This window comes from Protopterus annectens, chromosome 1.part0 (assembly GCF_019279795.1).
Source record: "Protopterus annectens isolate FY-2018-M chromosome 1.part0, PAN1.0, whole genome shotgun sequence".
Classification (NCBI taxonomy): Eukaryota; Metazoa; Chordata; order Ceratodontiformes; family Protopteridae; genus Protopterus; species Protopterus annectens.
The window spans coordinates 986,150,053-986,167,458 of record NC_056725.1 but is presented as its reverse complement, the minus strand read 5'-3'; positions in this window follow the sequence as shown (position 1 = coordinate 986,167,458).

Genomic DNA, 17,406 nt, shown 5'->3' with positions numbered 1-17,406 from the left:
TTTGAAAATGGCCCAAAGTTAATCTTTATCTGCCACTGGCTGGATGTATTTTCTTTGAATGTGGGTTTCAATGCTGTTTCAATGAATGTGAGTTTCAAGGGAAGGGAATTTTTAATGCTAAGTCTATTTTCATTGTGAGACTGCATTGCTTTGTTTAGCAGATGTCTATTAGTGTTTGTGCTGTAAAATGTAAAATTAAATTTTTAAATGAAATCCAAATCATTGTAGAAGTAAAGCAGTATGCACATTACAGTGTTTATGGTAAATGGGTCGAAATAGCAAGTAATGGGACATTGGAAATGCTGCAGGGGGAGGTCCCATTCAACCATGATTTTGTGAGGGGGGGGAGGCTGGTAAACTCAGACATCCGCGGCTGAACTATATCTCTTAACTGTCCAGAGTTTTGCAGAATAAATAGATTTTTTGCTTCTTATTTTTGGTTTGTTCCTCATAAAATGTGTGGTTGTCTGGAAAATCATTTAGGAATGAAGTCCCTAAATAATGACAGACATTGAGTTTCAGACTTCATACTCTTCAGAAAAATGCATGCTAAAGCAAGACCTGTTTTTCTGTGAACTGACTAAGTTTATACAAGAGCAATTTTTAGTACTGTTTGTATGTTCCCCCAATATATTTGGCCTTGTCCAGACTTTCTGCATTAAGACAATGAGAGGTATGTGCAAATAAATCACTTTATAGAATTAGGTATATCCAAAACTCTCAACTGTCCCTGATTTTGGATCAAGATGTAGCTCTTCCAATAATAATCCCTCTGCAAAATGGCAAATTTGGAAGAAAATGTGAAAGGATTACAATTAATAAATAATTGTAATTATCAGAGTTATGGATTACTTTTAATTTCAGACATGCATGTAGATTCTCTTATTTTGTCAGCTGCTCAAGTTAACAGTACTGATATTACAAAATGCCCCTTTTTTATAGGTTCCCAGCTGTATTGTGTGGCTATTTTATATTTTTTGCATCACATTTTTGGTCCATTTTTCATAAAAGTGTGGTTTTCTTGCAAATTAGTGGCAAATCATTAAAGATTGAAGTTAAAAAATAATGACAGACATTTGAGTTTCAGATTTCATACCCTTCAGAAAATTCATACTAATGCAAAACCTACTATTCTATTATCTTTCTAAGTTTATAAGAACATTATTTAAAAATTGTCCTTATTTTTGGGTCTTTGTCCCACTTCTGTTTTTGGCTTTGTCCAGATTTCTTGCTCAAAGGCTGAGAGGTATGAGAAATGTGTCAGGGCCATCATCCTCAGCCACAGACATTTCAAATTGTGACAAACTTGTTGCACCCCACTCCCCCACATAGTGACTCTGGATGTGTCCAAGCAAGGCAAGTAGCAGTTATGCAATGTAAGTGTGCAGAGTATCCCCCCATCCAAGGCAGACACATGTGCTACATTGTCTTTTCATCTGTCCTTGATTTTGCAGAATGATCTGGCTTTCTGTCATAATTTTATACTGTTGATTTATGCTTCTTATTCAGAAAATGCATGTTGTTGCAGTGCCTCTTGCTCTGTGTTTAAGTAGCAATGCTTTAATGACCATCGGGTAAGCTTGTCTGAGACTGTAAGATACAAGTAAGCTTTAATAAGCATACTGTTAAAGAATTACCAACATTGGAAGTCTTTTTGTTGTTGCCATGCAGAGAATATTTACATAACTAGATAGCATATAAGTCTTAGGTACTGAAATGCATATGACAGTATTGGTAATAAAGGACAGGATTACAGTATTTTCAGAAGCTCATTACATTTGTTGGAGAGTTGCAGTCATCTTTACAGGCTTTACCTGTAAACTAAACAAAATGCCAATCTATCATGTGTGTTCCATAACCTGTGCAGTAATCCTTTAAGCAATTTATCTTGTGCTTTTTTCTTGCTTGCTGTTCATTTTTTTTATCTTGATAATGTTTTCCCCATGAAACAAGTAAATAGTTGTTGCCAGGCAGCAGGTCTTTTTTGAATAAGAAACATTTTTACAAGTGGGGGTATTGCTACTTTCAGCATGTTACTTGGTACTTTTATAAAACTGAATATAAATTATAATTAGAACTGCAGTGCAAGGAGAAGTGGTTTGAGTTGAGTGCTGCTTGTTTTTTTATACTTGATTTTGACTTGCATTCCAGTAATGTACTTAAAAAGTAATGTATTTTTTCATGCCTCGCAACCTTTTTGTTTCCGTCTAGATATTATGTAAGCTGTCATGTAGCCAATGCATTGAAATGTTTTTTTCTTTTCTTTTGACTTGATTGGACTCTCATAATGACGGTTTGGCAGTGGCACCCAGGGCAGCGTGTTTAATTAAAATCTCAGTTTTTGTATTTTAACATAGCTCCTCCCCTTTCTAGTTGGCCACACCCCTTCCTATTGACCCATTCAGCTGTCTCCTGCAGCCCCCTTTTGATTTGAAGTCACCAGCCACCACTGATGTGCAAGCTTTTCTGAAATTAGTGTTTTATTGAAACATTGTTTTCACTTGCTGATGTTGTTGGACAACAATGGATTTTTAATGGCTAGAGGCCCTTACACTAATAGGACTGTACTGTTCAGTATAGCCGAGAATCCAAGTTCTTGATGAGTAAATTGTGATTCACAAGTACATTGACATTACAAGCCCTGGATCTGGGCTGTATATCTACTTGGAATGCTTCATATTTTCCCTAGCTTTTCTGTTCTAAGGGGTTGTTTTAGGATACTCATTGCTAGAAAACAACTGTTAGTTTTCACATAGGTCAGTCACTATTATTGAGGTGAGCATATATAACAGGACTATACTGTTACTTTCAAAATCAGCCTGGTAAATTAATAGTATTAACTGTCTTGCTCTTTTAATTGTATTGCAATATGAGATGGGAAATGGTAATTATCAAATGTATATAAAGCTAACAAAAGTTCTGCTTTTAAGCAGCACTTGTCTCTATGTTACATTCAATGTCATGACATATCAGTGTAATACAACATGGTCTTAAATGCCCTGGTGGCTATTCAATGCCCATGCTATCTCTCTGAAATGAGTTGTTTGAGAGAGTGTCCCAGGGCTTTACTAGCCTGCCGCTTCTCTATGTCATACCCCTTATTTTATTCTGAATACTTTCTATACCTCAACCTTTCTCCCTGTCACTGTTAAATTAATAGCTTTAGGCCATAATATAAATCTTTTTCTCTGCTGTAACTTCAGTATTTCCCGGCTGCCTTGACTAATACTATTTTTTTATCTCTTTTAGTTTGCCTGTTGAGCTACAACACTCCTGCATCTATACCTTAGGCTATGAGACAGTAAAAGAAGTCAGCAAGCCTGAATACTGAACTGTACAATACTAACCAAGATTTGCCATCCTGAATCATCTAAAACTCTTTGTAACAAATCTCCAGTATTTCAGTGTATGTCTGTCTTGGGTATTCAGCTAATTTTCATAACTCTGTAGCACTCACTGTATAAATATCAGTTAGAAGAGGGATCTGCAATTAGACATGAACAATGACTCTGGTAACCCCTTCACTTTGTTATTCTTTGTAAAGTTATCATAGGTATAGCAGTAGACAATTTCCTCTTCATAATCTAGAGATTTACACATTGTTTTTACTCAGTAAAAAGTGGCCTGGGGTGAATAACGGAAGTCTTTCTCTCATGTATCCTTCCTTTTACTAAGACATTTCCTTTGGTTTATCCTTTAGCCTGGAGAGGCACCAGGGCAATTTTCTAATATCCCCTTGCTTCTCAAATCCTTTTGGTGTTCTGTTTCAATTGAAGAGCATATGTTGTGAAAAAATATTGTAAGTTTTGTGACATGTCCTTTAGGATATAGGTATTTATGTTATCCTTCTTTAATTTCTCCAAGTCTTTTGGGTTTCTACTACTATGACATTAAAGTTCATGAAATCAATATTTTTTCAATCTTTTATGTAGGCCAGAAGTGCTCTTCATAGCACCCACAATGTACCCAGTAATGACTCCTGCAATTTATATGGAGTTACATGTAACAATAACATTTCTAAGTACGATTGTAAATTCTTTTTTATAAGACCTGCTGCTCCTACTACTACTGGAACAGTCTAGGTATCTTTCTTCCATATTGCCCTCATTTCTGACTGCAAATCCTGGTACGTTATGACTTTGTGTCTCTCTGTACATAAGACACTCCCCCAGATTCTCAAAAGCTGCACAGAGTGCAAGATGAGTGCAGTAGCTCACACAGGCAATATGTCTGCCATGCGATCCAGGAACAGCTGGCAGGGGCGTGCACGAGAGCTCCAGCACTAATCTTGCACGGACTAAGCCCTGGTATGAAAATCACCTCATTTGCTGGAGAAATCCATGCAATTGAGGTGATATTGCAATCCAGGAAGCTTGCAACAGTCCATGCAAGACAAGTGCAATCTGTAGAAATGTACTCGGTTAGTAACCGAGTACATTTCTGCAAATTCCAAAATGGAGCTATGACAGCTCCAAATAAAGGACGTATATTATTGAGGAAGCATGCCATTGGCCAAGTAGAAGGCCACTGGCATTGTAAACTGTTTAAAAAATAAATAAAACAACTTTTATTTTTTTTCTGCTGATCTTGGCTGTTTAAGCATAGGGAAGCGGCGAGCAAACGGGATCGGGAGGAAAATAAGAAAACAAACTGAAAATGAGCATTCTAACAAAAATCAGTATTCTTCCATGCAGGTCAATGGCAGGCAAAAGACAACTTGGCCAGTGAGTAGTGGTTGCTGAGGGGGGAGGCTCAGTGTGGGACATGTGACTATGCATTAGTAGGCAATCCTATGCAAGTGAGGGAAAGGTTAGTGAATCCCAGATTTTCCCAGGGTGTGAGGCAGGTCCCAAGAGTGTAAGAGTATAAATAGCAGGGTGCAAGACTAGGATATAGGTGACATCATGGGGGGTGTGTCAGGCATACTGAAAGTAGATTGTAGCCCTGTGGCTCGGGACTGCTCCTAGCTTAGCACAGCTAAGATAGAGGTGTGTCCAAACTGCCTAGCCCTCTTTACAAAGTGTAAGCAGGTGTGCGTGCCGCACACCGGATCTTACAGGAAGAACAAGGAAGTTAAACCAGGAAATAGCAGCCCTGTGCACATTTGAGCACTCTGTTTGCGCGACGTGCACACAGGCTTAAACTGGGAGGCAATGGGAAGGGAAAACAGCAGTAGGAAGGTAATCAAGGAGAACTAGCTTAGCTGACAGGTGAAATGTATCAGAAACAGCCAGTTACACAGGCAGCAGCCCAACCCAGCCCAGCACACCACTATAAACTATGCAAACACCTGTCCCCCTTGTTTTTCCCAAAACCTCTGCACCACTGATGTATACAGATGGGGAAATTTTACAAAACAAAAGCAAGAGAAAACATGTTAGGGGCTGCTTTTGCTATCATAAACCAGCATGCAGAAGAGGCTGAGGGTGGTGAGGATGTGAATGCTGCTGAGCAACCCACAGTGAGGAGATGGAGAAGAGTGTAAAGACCCAGGGTAACCTATCAAGGGCTACATGAGCTGGAGATAGTGGAGTGCTATAGGGTGGACAGTGACCTCCTACAGCAAATTATTGAGCTGTGCCGGCCACACCTCACACACAGAACTAACAGAGGGGAACCCATCCAAGTGGACACCAAGGTATGTGTAGGCCTAAGAATACTAGCCACAGGTACCTTCCAAAGGCCAACTGGGGATATGATGGGGATTTCACAGGCATCAGCATCCAGGGTATTCCACCAGTTCCTAGATGCTATGTCAGCACATGTCGGTGAGCACGTATATTTCCCCATAACCCATGAGGTGTTGGCCAGCAATATGCGTCTCTTCCACCAAATAGCAGAATACCCTGAGGTAGTGGGTGCAATAGACTGCGCACACATATGCATTAAAGCACCATCGGGTGAGCGGGGTAGGGTCTACATCAACTGCAAGGGCATCCCCTCCATCAACTGTCAGGTCATGTGCGATGCCCAGGGCATAATAATGAATGTGTGTGCTGGCTGCCCTGGAAGCTACCATGATTCCAATATCTGGCATCTGACACAGCTGTACCAGATATTTGCCAATGGGGACATACCACATGGTCGTCTAGTGAGGCATGCTAGATATTCACTGGAACCATGGCTGATGGCACCCATCAGAAATGCACACACACCCGAACAAGAACTCCATAATGAGGCACACGCACAAACACGAATCATAATAGAGCATGTGTTTGGGATGCTCAAGTCACAGAATCAGTGCCTGGACACATCCGGTGAAGCCTTGCAGTACTCATCAACTACACGTACCCAAATTGTCCTTGTATGTGCCATGCTACACAATATGATCCTGCGGAAACAGCTGCAGCAGGAGCAGCATGGGGCAGGGCCACACAGCCCCCCACCAGTGCCAAGGCCTGCACAGGCACAGAGTGACTCAGAGGAGGAACGACCTGATCCTGCCCCAGTAGGCAGAAGGAGACATGCCCAGTATGTCCTGGCCTTCGTAAAGAGGCAACACATAGAACATGCACAGACATAGTAGGAACCCAGGGAATGAAACCTCTCTCTGACTCGCACATACAGTAAAAGGGATGCTCAAGTCACAGAATCAGTGCCTGGACACATCCGGTGGAGCCTTGCAGTACTCATCAACTACACGTACCCAAATTGTCCTTGTATGTGCCATGCTACACAATATGATCCTGCGGAAACAGCTGCAGCAGAAGTAGCATGGGGCAGGGCCACACAGCCCCCCACCAGTGCCAAGGCCTGCACAGGCACAGAGTGACTCAGAGGAGGAACGACCTGATCCTGCCCCAGTAGGCAGAAGGAGACATGCCCAGTATGCCCTGACCTTGGTAAAGAGGCAACACATAGAACATGCACAGACACAGTAGGAACCCAGGGAATGAAACCTCTCTCTGACTCGCACATACAGTAAAAGGGATGCCAAACATGACACTACCTGTGATCAACCATGTATAGGGAGTGTACTATGTGCATCCGACACAGGCAGCCCTGCAGCACTGCCCTCAATACTGGGACACCCACAAGGTATGTGACTCACACATGCCAGTCGGGGGGGGCACATACCCAACAACAGTCACAGCCAGCAGGATAGGTGTAGACAAACAGAAACAAATGTTGTACTATGGCCTCTGAATGAGACCTATGGGTAACCCCTCCCGCAGACCTACACAGACAGACTACAGCAGACCAGGCAGTTGGATCTAAGTTGTGAAGTCTAGGAAGTCAAACACTAATACGTAGGTAGTAAAAGCTAAGATCTGTAGTACACTGGTATGCCTCTAGCCAGCACAATAGATAAGTCCACAGACTGAAATGTTGTGCCCGACATACCAGTACAGTCCTAGAAAACGGGTAAACATGTCAGGTGTGCCCCACCATTCTACTTACACTTATAGTAACAGTGAGGTGTGCCCCCCCACCCCTGTGTAGAAATGTAGAAACAGTCAGGTGCCCCCCCCCGCTATGCAGAAATGTAGCAACAGTCAATGCCAAATGACTGATGTATACCTTGCAGACACAGCATGCTACCTCTCGGTGTACAACACAAAGGTCAGCACCGCAGTACAAACTACCTGGACTTGATCCACACATGCAATATAGATGGCCATACTAGGCATGCTCACACACTTGAACGAATGAAGGCAATGTCAGTCAACAACATACTGAAAGGCCATACCGGGCATGCTCACACACAAACACATGAAGTCCATGTCTGTAAACACCAGCGGACCAGACATATCTGGCAGTTGCAGTTCTTATTGCAGACACATGTCAGTATGCACCACTCCTGCCTTGCATACACAGTGGATGGGAATACAGACATATATGTCAGGACAACACACTATAATAAGTCAAAGGTAGATGGACATAGATGTGTGGAAGAGGATGACCATGACAAGAAGCCATCTGGGCCTGTCTCACCCAGCACACAGCCAAAGGGCCCCAAACACATGAGGTGCACGTGTCACTCACTTCAGATACTAGCCACCATTATCTGTCAGCATGACAGATTATATGGTGCACGTGCCAGCTGTACAAGGAAGTAGTCACCTAGTAGCTGTATACACGTACCTGTGGCATATGACCCCATGTGTGCCTGCATGTGGCATAACAACCCCTACATGAATGGGTTATGGCCCATGCACACACCACCCTCCCCATAGCAGTATCATGACAAGCCTGCTGAGGTCATCCAATGTGAAATACACCTCTGGGGGAGCTGTAGCTCAGCAAGTCCCATGGCGCATCCCATAACTGTGTACTGCTGTAGTGATAAACTAGTTAGTAGTTCTAACCCCAGACTTGGCAACTGTGTGAGTGTGTGTTTGTGTGTGTGTTTCTCTGTCTCTGACTGTATAGAGAAATGCTTTTTAGGCTACTCACACTCCGTACAATTCATATACTCACCTTTGGCAACGCTGCTGATGTCGCTCACCTAGCAATGCACCTCTGGGAATATCATAGCCCAGTAATCTCCATAGCATGTCCTGTAACTGCGTACTGCTGTAGTGTGACAAAGTAGTTATGTAGGTGTTCTAACTCCATACTTAGCAACTGTGTGTGTGTTGGTGTGTGAATCTGTGTATGTCTGAATGAATAGAGAGCAATGCTTTTTAGGCCACTGACATTCCATACAATTCATATACTCAACTCTGGCAAGGCTGCTGATGTCACTTACCTGGAAATACAACTCTGGGAAAGTAATAGCCTAGTAATCCCTGTAGCGCATCCTGTAACTGTGTTCAGCTATTGTGTGATACAGTAGCTAGGTAGGTATTCTAACCCCAGACATGGCAACTGTGTTCGTGTGTGACTATGTGTGTGTCTGACTGAGTAGAGAACAATGCTTTTTAGAGTACTCACACTCCTTAGAATTCATATACTCAACTTTGGCAAGGCTGCTGATGTCACCCACCTAGAAATACTCTTCTGGGAAGGTTGTAGCTCAGTAATCTCGGTAGTGCATCCTGTAACTGCGTTCCATCTCCACCCATGGCAGTTCTGGATGTTTTGTGTGTTCCAATGTCTGCGTATGGAGGAATGCATTATAGGCTACACACTCTCCGTACATATTGAATGCCCTACTTTGGCAATCCTGCTGATGTCATTCATTGTGAAATACATCTTTGGTGAAGGATTTTCTAGTAATCACTGTGGTGTGTCCTATAACAGCTCCATGCTGTAGTATGATATAGACCTTGGTTAGGGGTTCTATACCCACACGTCACTTCTGGATGTTTTGTGTGTGTCTCACTGTCTGTGTAGAGAGCAATAAATTTTAGACAAGTCACTCACAGTACATTTGAAATGTAATGAAATTTGGTAATCCTGCTGATGTCATTCAATGTGAAATACACCTTTGGGGAAAAAGTACTTCAGTAATGTCCATGGCGTGTACTATAACTGTGTAGTGCTGTAGTGTAATAAACTAGTTAGGTAGGGTTTCAACTCCCGGACATAACAGGTGTGTGTGTTTGTAACTCGTATCCTGTGTAGAGGTAGTTGTGAGTGTGTGACACCTGTGGGCAATGTGGTGGGGGTTTTGCTTATTTCTTTTATGGTGGCCCTTCTATATATCACAATGTCAACCATACAGGAATAACAGATGTAAATTAGTTGAGAGGCTGGGGTGCAAAGCCATACCCATACATGTGACATCAAGGCCAGCCACTTGTTTGGCTGTGGGGGGATGCCTATTCATACAAGACTTATAGTGTGAGGGGCCTCTCAACCCCATTAACGGTGCATGTGGACAGATGTGTATTTGTTAATCTACCATTCCTATCTACAAATGTATGGCCATATATACCTATATAGAGTTATACATCTGCTAATATATATATATATATAACCATGTCCGTATGGACCTACATAGATATATATCTGCATACACATATGTAACATGTTGTGTATATGTAGATATATAGGTGTAGACACATATATGTGTCAATTTAGGGATATGCATGTATATATGTGCATATATATGCATATATATATATATATATATATATATATATATATATATATATATATATATATATATATATATATATATATATATATATATATTTATAGAAATTAGTGTATATGTGTGTATATATATATATATATATATATATATATATATATATATATATATATATATATATATATCTAGATATGTTGTATCCTGCCCAGTTGGTGAATCTGGGAATTCTGAGACAATGTTACAATTGCCTCATGTACACGGACAACCCTCTCCTCCTCCCACGTAACACTAACACTTGTGAGAGATGCAGCTATTTAGCCAGACTGGAGGCTGAGCTCTCTCAACTCAGGACTGGCAAGACCAGGCAGGAGGAGAAGGCAACTACACACACCACAATACCAGTCTCACATAACTCAACCACACCACTGAATCAAACACATAAACACACTAAGACATACTCGGAGGCTCTGAGTAAAAATTTACCTAAACAGCAGAGGCCTCCAAAGCAGACACCCAATAAACTGCAAACTCAATACACCACACAAACAACACATAAACAACAAAATCAGTGTGCAAAGCAGTCACTGCCCTTAAGGCCAAATACAACACCAAACATACTTGTCATAGGTGACTCCATAGTCAGACACACTGACGTCCCGCTCACCAGACTGAGTAAGGAGAAGGTCACAGTAAGCTGCCTGTCGGGCGCTAGAATCCGCCACATAACACAAGCACTCAGGTCTCTCAACAGCAGGTACAAGTACGACTCAGTCATTGTCCACGCTGGTGTCAACGACCTGAGACGTACCTCCTTGGACTACATGAAAAGAGACATTGAGGAGCTCTCTGATTATGTAGCCCAGGCAGGTATGACCCTGACCTTGAGCAGTATCCTACCTTCACCTAGAATGATGCCACAATACAGTGATAAGATGATCAGCTTTAATAATTGGCTTAAATTCTGGTATCATTCAAAGGGATCAATGTCTGTCTGCCTGGGATGACATGCTGGACAAGCCACACAGCCAAGGGCGGCTTGCACCTGTCACCCCTAGGCTTCCGGATATTGGCAAAGGCTCTTGCCACCCCCATAGTGCCTTTTTAGGCAAGGCTCAAATTCTAAACCTACCACCCTAGAACACAAAAAGTAAAAAACTAAGGGTAATGCTGCTCAATGCCAGAAGTCTCAATCTCAAGATGCACGCACTCGAGGCCCTTCTCAGTATGGAGAACATCGATGTCTGTGCTGTGACTGAAACCTGGTTCAAGGCTCCTGAGAGCACCCCAGCACTATCAGGTTTCACCTCATATCATGCGTTCCGCCCCAAAATCCGGACAACACCAAGAAAGGAGGGTGTCCATATTCATAAAGGACACCCACACCTCAAGGTTGGTGGCAACGCACGATGCATCGGAGACCATCCAGGTGCAATTAACCATAGGCAAGACTGCTCTGCAATTTGTAGCATGTTACAGGCCACCCTCTCAAACTCAGGAACCTCACATGGCCTTCCTGAAAACAATGGAGGGATAAATGTATCTCCAAACACCATCATACTAGGTGACTTCAACTACCCTAATATAGACTGGGAACACTACTCAAGCCCAAACATTCTAGCCCAAAGGTTCCTGGAGTTCATAAACTCAAATGCCATGGAACAACTAGTCACCATCCCCACAAGAGGAGAAAACATACTTGATCTCATCATCACGAACATGGGATCACAATGTTCAACACCGAAGTATACCCCTCACTGGTGAGATCAGATCATAAACTAATCTCGCTGGAGGTCCTCATCCCGCCCCACCTGAAATAAAAAGACCACAGTGAAAAACTTCTCAAAAGCCGACTTCACACTTCTAAAACTACTGTGGTCTCCTTTAAGGCCCCTGAGCCAGTGGTAAACATTACTCAAACCGCTGAATCACTTACAAATGCCTTCTACCAGCACCTACAGGACTGCATGGATCAGGCAATCCCAAACAAAACTAAGACTCTTTGTACCAAAGGCAAGTGTCCAGTCTGGTGGACCCCAGCCATAAACAAGCTCTACAACAAAAGGAGGAAGCTACTACAAGATAGAGCAAAATCCTTGAAAGGTAAGACACCTTTGATCATTATAAGTAAAAACTAAGAGCTCTCATAAAATCATCCAAGGCAAATTTTGAGAGAAAAATCGCCAAGGACTCAAAAGACAATCATAAGGCCTTCTTTAGCTATGTTAGAAACCTAGGAGGAAACTCCCAGATATGCTCAGAATTAGTTCAAAATGATGTGAAGATTACTGAACCTACACACATTGCCAACATACTGGCTGACAGGTTCAGTGCAAACTTCTCCCCCTCCCCAAAAGGAGAGATATCTATACCAGAGGATTGTAGCCCCCCCAAACATCTCCAACGCCCAGGTGAGAACTGCTCTCTCCAAAGCAAAAAACACAGCATCCATGGGACCGGATGGTGTCCCCGGCTGTCTGCTCCACGAACTCAATGAGGAATTAAACCCGCAGTTAGGACAGCTGTTTAATCTTAACCTCACCTCAGGATACGTACCCAAGGAGTGGCGCACAGCGACTGTGGTCCCACTTCACAAGGGTGGTGCCTCCACCGACCCTGGAAATTACCGTCCCATTAGCTTGACAAGCCTTATCTGCAAAGCCATGGAGAGGATCATAATGGAACTCATAAATAAAGACATAGGGAACTTGCAGACTTTGGATCCAACCCAGTTTGGCTTTGTCAAAGGCAGATCATGCCTTTTAAACTTGGTTGACTTTTTCGAGACAGTCACCAAGGCCATTGATGAGGGAAAGGCAGTTCATACAGCCTACCTTGACCTGGCAAAGGCCTTCGACACAATACCCCACTCAGGTATCATCGAAAAACTCATCAGCTTGAATGTAAACCCATACATCACAAGATGGGTTGCAAACTGGCTAAGTGACAGAACCCACAGGGTCAGAGTTGCTGGAGCCATGTCAGACTCAAAGCCTGTCACAAGTGGTGTCCCACAGGGCTCAGTCCTGGGTCCACTCTTGTTCGGCATCTACTTTTCTGAAGTACAAGCAAACACAGGAGGGTTATGGCTGACAAAGTTTGCAGATGACTGCAAACTGGGCCATAGTCGAAAACACATCTGACACAGATATCCTTCAGAAGGGCCTCACAGAAACGGATAACTGGTGCCAGAGCCATGGCCTAAAGTTAAATGCCAAGAAATGCATAGTCATACCCTTCGGGAAAAACAAGGTTACCCCTAGCTACCATATAGGTGGCAATCCACTGAGCACAGAAGAAGTCATCAGGGATCTGGGGACCCAGGTTGACAGTAGCCTTCGTTGACACTCATGTTGCTAAAGTAGTTAGGAAAACCTTCTACATTGCCCACCTGATCATGAAGGGATTCACATCTAGATCAAGGGAGGTCATCGTCCCCTGTACTCCTCACTCATTAGACCTATGATTGAGTACAATGCCCCATTCGAATGTATCTGACCCGACACCTGCAGCAGCTGGAAAGGCCCCAAAAGTTCCTCACCAAAAGGATAAAGGGTCTCAAAAATATGTCTTATGCTGCCCGACTGAAAGAACTCCAGCTCTATTCAGTCTCATACCACTTGCTCAGAGGTGACCTGTGCCTGACATATAAGGCCATGTCAAACCCTGATTTGATGAATATGCTTCACCTCAAAAATCTAGATCCCTCAGAACCACAAGGGCGGAGACTTAAACCTTGACACGGTTATAAATAGAACGTGCTGGAGGGACAGATTCATCACCCAGAGACTCCCTATGCTGTGGAACAAAATCCCGGTACATGTGAGGCAGAGCACCTCGCTGGCCTTGTTCAAGAGGAATCTTGACCAATGGATGGGGGATCGCAGATATACCCCAGGGATTACTTCAGTGTCACTGCTTGACAGAGGCACAGCAAAATAATAGGCATAGTTTTATTCAAACTAAAGGGGTGGCAAAAGCCAAATAACTATGGGCTAGGCTTATAAATGCCCTTGGGCAGATAGCCTAGTATGAACCTATGAACCTATGAACCTATGAATAGAGGTACACACACATGAATCTAGATGTTGGTATACATTCTCTGTACTGTTGCATGACTGGAGTGGATGATATGTTTTTACAAACATCAAATCTTGTAGTACCTATGTTGGCTTAGTGGTAAATCACTTTGTCTATGTTGTGCTGAGTCTTTGGTTTCAGCCTTGCAAGAACTGTTTATTTTGTTGCTGGGCAGAACACGGCCCATTGGATACACAGTGATCAAGGCAGTTTAAAGCAGTTGTAAGCATGTCTGCATGGGTTGGCATGGAGCTAAGAAATGCCTACAGAGGTTAAGCAATTCAGCAGCTAACTGAGTATAATAAACTGTAACCAGACTTTAGCACTGCTTACCTCCTTGCAACCTGGACAAACCCACGTGCAACTGCTTTGAAGTTCCTTAATCACTCTGTATCCATCGGCCCTTGTTCTGCCTAGCAACAAAATAAACAACCTCTACCAGGCTTGAACTCAGGACCATGCAAACCATAGCCCAAGTGATTTACCTCTAAGCCATCACAGCTATAGGTAACTCTGCTGTATTCACAAACATATCATCCAGTCCGGTCATACAACAGTACAGAGAATGTATTCTAACATGTAGATGTATGTGTGTATGAAAATATATTAATGTCTAAACAGATACAACATACTGAAATATGTAAATGCATATATATATATATATATATATATATATATATATATATATATATATATATATATATATATATATATACATATATGTAAGCAAATATATATATATCTATATAGGTATATATGGACATACATCTATAGATAAAGTGGGAACATAGCAGAAACATATATGTCCACATGCTCCATTTATGGGGTTGACAGGCACAAACAACATACACCATGCACGGACAGGTATCCCGCCACAGCCAAACACATCTGCCCTGCAATACACTACCAACTATTGCAGATCCCATAACCAGGACCTTACACACAAGGGCACAAGATGTTAACAGTACTCCATCCCACCTGTATGATGTCAGGCTGGTATCAGTAATATTTCATGCAGTACAGTTAGGCTCATAATGACTCCCGTTTTGCAGTCATCTGTTACCTTTGTTAGCCAGAGTCCTGTACTGTTGGCCTGTACTTCAGAGATGTAGATGCCAAACAACAGTGGTCCCAGGACTGAACCCTGAGGTTCTCCACTTGTCACTTGTTTGGGGATGGATTTGGAGTCAGTTACACCTAAAGTTTGGGTTCTGTCAGTAAGCCATGTGGCAATCCAGTGAGTGGTATAGGGATGTATAGCCGGATTAGTATGTTAATCTATGTTTCCAGCTCTCATTTCTGCCTGCAGATCAAGGTATTTTATGACTTTGTGTCTCCCTGTAGGCAAGACACTATAGTCACTAGGTGTGGCAATTTCAATGATCAGTGCTACTTTTGTCTTCTTTTCTTGGATCACTATGTCCGGTTTTCTAGCATCTATCTTTTGGACTGTTGGTATTGGATGATCCCATGTGATGTAAACTTCGTCATTTTCTATGATTCTCTGTGACTCATGTTTCCAATGTTTTTCAGCCACTTTGATACCATAATGTTTGCACAATCTTCAGTGTAACAATCTCACCACATTATTACGTCTTTTAGTATACAGTCCCTCTGCCATTAGAGCATCACAACCAGAAATAAGGTGTGTAACTGTTTCCAACTCGGTTCCACAAAACCTACATATGTATGTTTCTCCACATGTTCAATGGACTTAGTAAACCAGCATGTACGCAGCCCACTATCTTGGGCTGCCAATATTAACCTTTCATTTCTTGATGTAAATTCACCTCTCCTTAATCATTCCTACGTTTGTTCTTCATCAGCATGAGGCTCTTCCAGAAGTTTTTTATACTTGCAACTATATTTATGTTTTTTCCACATTTCTTGCCTTTTCATCTGATCATTCACCTTATATTCTTTCTTTTCTTTTTTAGCACATTCAGTTGCTGCCTGTTTTTTATCCACTTCTAGTTTGATTTCCATTCCTGCTTGACGTCGATATGCTTCTGCTAAATTAAGCAGAGATGTCATCTTAGATTTATTCTCCTCATGTTTCAAAACTTTCACCACATTTGGATCTTGTGAGGTCAATAGATATGTGTGGATTCCCACAATTGCAGATCTATACATGTAATCAATTTCAAGGAGGCCCATCCCTCCTTCAGAATGGGATATATATAATCTTGGTATACACTGATTTTTATAAATCATTTGGTGAGCATGAATCATCCTTCTTGTTTTGATATCCAATCTATCCAACTCTTTTTGGAGCCAGTCAATCACTCTAAAACTATAAGTTAGGACAGGAAGAGGAAATTGATTTATAGCTTGGATCTTGTTCCTAGGTGTCAATGCCGTTTTTAGGATTAATTTAAGTATTCTAAAGTACTCCTTACTAAGCCTTATTCGCATTTGTTCATGTTTTATTGCTGATACTTCATCATCTCCCAAGTATTTATACACCCCTTCTTGCTCAAGTTCTTTAATATCACATTCTTGTCCCAAGCTGATGTTTTCCTGGTGCTGCAATTTTCCTTTTCTTAAAGGTTGCTTTTGCACATTTATCAAGACCAAATGACATTCCGATATTATCTGAAAAAGGTTTGACAACCTGCAGCTGTGCTTTCAGTTCCTCATCTGATGAGCTATACAATTTTAAATCATCAACAAAGAGAAGATGAGATGTCATTAGACTTTGTTGTTTTCTAGAAGCCAAATTGTAGCCATGACCTAAGCTGTTAAGTAAGCACCTTAATGGGTTATGGCAAGGCAGAATAACAAGGGTGACAGAGAGTCGCCCTGGAATATCCCACTTTGAATTTTTATCCCTGGGATAATAATCTGTCCTTTATCTTGGCTTAATTGCAAAGTGGACTGCCACTGTTTCATGGTTACTGTATTGTAATTAATCAGTGTAGGGTGTATCTTATACACCCTACACTGATTAATTACAATACAGTAACCATGAAACAGTCAGTGTAGGGTGTGTCTTATACATTTTTAAGCACTCTTTTATCCATGAATGTGGGATACTATCAAATGCTTTTTTGTAGTCAATCCATGCCATATTTAGGTTCTTCCCCTTCTTACATAACTTTGTTTAACAACAAATGGTCCTTTGTTCCATATGATTTTCTTTTATTGCCCTTTTGTTCTACTGCCATAATTGAGTTTTTTTCTAAATGACTATAAACTCTGTCAGCGTCAATTCCCGTGTATAGTTTGCATGTTGTCGGAAGACAAGTTATTGGTCTATAATTTTATGGGTAGCTTGCATAAGTAAGTATACTTGCTTAAGTAAGAGCATTGTTTTTCCTGTTGTTAACCAGTGTGGTGTGTGTTTG